The 2,278-nt window shown below is 55.2% G+C and overlaps 1 protein-coding gene across 11 annotated transcripts in view; it reads left to right on the top strand.

The window, feature by feature from the left end:
- Positions 1 to 2,278, top strand: part of KDM2B (lysine demethylase 2B) — a 102,921-nt gene that overhangs the window by 31,370 nt on the left and 69,273 nt on the right. Inside the window, exon 1 of one of the 11 annotated variants that reach the window (XM_019621030.2) lies at positions 347 to 452. The exons of the other annotated variants lie outside the window; for them this stretch is intronic. The gene's annotated coding sequence lies outside the window, so the exon portion shown is untranslated. Of the gene's footprint in view, positions 1 to 346; positions 453 to 2,278 lie in introns of those variants that run through there. 11 annotated transcript variants of the gene reach the window in all.

Raw genomic sequence — 2,278 nt, 5'->3', positions numbered from 1 at the left:
GCGAGCGCTGGCCCCGTGTCTGCCCGGTGACAATGGTTCCTTTTGTCTGGCGGCGTAATTTGTGGCTTTCGGTTACGGGGCCCCCGTGCGGGAGCGTGGCTCGGGCCGTTAGCGTTGCCCGGGGCGGAGGTGAGGGGCAGCGCCGAGCCGCTCCGTCCTGCCCGCCGCGGGGCCCGCTCCTTCTCCCCGCTTTGGCGCTCGCGGTCGGCTCATGGGTTTGTGGTATTCGGTTTCAGGCTTAGGGATTTCAACCAGCCGGCGCTGCTCCTGGGAGGAAGGAAGAGTGAGCTATACTTTTCTCATTGGCCCGAACAAAAAACAGAAGCCTCTGCTGGGGTTTGGGAGTGGTTTATGGGCTGAGCTCAGTGGCAGGGGAGCCCTCGCAATGCCAGAGGGAATAGAGCCGTATGGTGCACGATACCTAATGCGAGAGAAAAGGAGCTGAGCTCAGGGTAATGCCGCCTGCGTGTGCTCACGCGTCTCCCCCGAGTCCGTGTGCATGTGCATTTCCCTGCCTGCGCGCGTGCCTGCGCCCGTGCGCGTCTGCATCCTGCCGTGTCCGCTGCTGTCTTTGTTTCGCTGTTTGCTTGTGGGTTCGGAGCGATGCGTGGCGAGTGCATTGTGGGTTTGCCTGCCAGCGTGGTGCGTGCGGAGCAGCGGCTCCGCGTTGTTTCTGCCTCCGTCTGCTTGGTGGTTGCCTTCCTTTGGATCATCCCCCGTGCTCGTTTTGGGGGATGATCTTCCCTGTGAGTTCGCAGCTTACTCCATGTTTCTCTGCATCCTTTCACTAATGGTTTTCCCCAGATTTTTTTGGGGGGGAAGTTCTTCTTTCCCTTATACCTTAGACCCTTCTTCCAAAATAACAGTGCATTAACCTAAACAATTCCCGGCTGTTGGAGCATGAAACAAACTCCGGTGGGGAAGGGAGGCTCTCTTATAGGAGATTACAAGCAGCTGCCTGGTGGTGGAAGGCCCACCCTGGTGCTATGCAGGGGTTGGATGTGGTGGAGAATGACTGAAGTGGGGCATTCTTTGCATCACCTGTGCTCTCAGACCGTACCTCCAAGGTTGTGTCCCCTCACACTGCTTGGGGTTGTGCTCCCCTAACCCCATTACCTGCTGTGGCCCTGCATTTCTATCAGTGCTGTTACTGTGCGACAGCTCTTTTTTAATAATAATAATTATTGCGGTTGCGTGTGGTACAAAAAACCTGAAAAGTTGCTCCTTCCCCACAGCAGCAGCAGCTGCTGGAGCAGCAGTGTGTGGGGCTGCGCGGGGCCATGTGACTGCGGCGCGTTGGGAAGGAAGCGCAGAGGTCAATGCAAAGGCATTGTGCCAGGCGGGCTGCGGGCTGCGGCCCCTCCGCGCTGCGGGGCCGGACAAAAGCGGCCCGGTGGGGTGGGTGAGCAGCAGAAACCAAAGGGGAGCTACGCTGTGTAGTGGCTCCGTTGTGGATGGGATGAAAAAAAGGTGTTTTTGTAGTTGGAGATGAGCTGTATGTTTTTGTTAACCACCATTTGCGTGGCTTGTGGCACCCACCTGGATTGGAATGGAGGTTGTGTGTAGAGAGCTGCAAGAAATCAGAGGGAAATGGACAAAAACGTGTGTTGGCGCTGCTCTCTGCCTGGGTGTTTTCTCACACAGCTAAATTCCCAACGCTTGGGTTTGACAGGACACGAATGCTGTTGTTTCCTATCTGAGTGCAAACAGATCAACAGCTTCAGGTTGGTGTTAGTTGCTGGTGGATGGGCGCAGCCAGAAGATGACGAGTTTGCCTTCAGGCCCTGCAGTGCCCCCTGATCGGGGTCTGCACAGGTAGCTCAGTCCTACGGAACTGATCATGCCGTGCATGGCTCGCTTTCCACAAACAAAAGGAATCAATTCCAAAAGGTTTGGATTTCTACTTAAGCACAATGCAAACCCCTCGTCCTCAGCGCTGCCTGCAAACCGAGGGTTTGTTTTATTCGCCATGATTCAATCTGTGACTTTCTGCACTTTGGCTCAAAGAAAGGTGACTTCCTTCCTGGGCTTTTATTGGTTTTAATTTCTGTCTGACTTCTCGTAATCAACAACATCTTGGTGGGCTGCAACATGAAAGGAGAAATTTAAGAGGAAAAAAAAAAAAGCATTTGGGAGGGAAGGACTCGTATTTTGAAATGGAGCATATTGAGAGTCTAGCCAGCCCCTGGGCTAGCTGGGATTCCTGAAGCACACCGGCTGCCCCGGGGTATTTCTCCGCTCCCGCTCCTGGGGGCGCCGTGAGGAGAACCCGCGCGCC

This window comes from Meleagris gallopavo, chromosome 17, assembly GCF_000146605.3.
Source record: "Meleagris gallopavo isolate NT-WF06-2002-E0010 breed Aviagen turkey brand Nicholas breeding stock chromosome 17, Turkey_5.1, whole genome shotgun sequence".
NCBI classification, from domain to species: domain Eukaryota; kingdom Metazoa; phylum Chordata; class Aves; order Galliformes; family Phasianidae; genus Meleagris; species Meleagris gallopavo.
The sequence above is the reverse complement of the archived record's forward strand: the minus strand, read 5'-3'. Positions and strand labels throughout refer to the sequence as shown.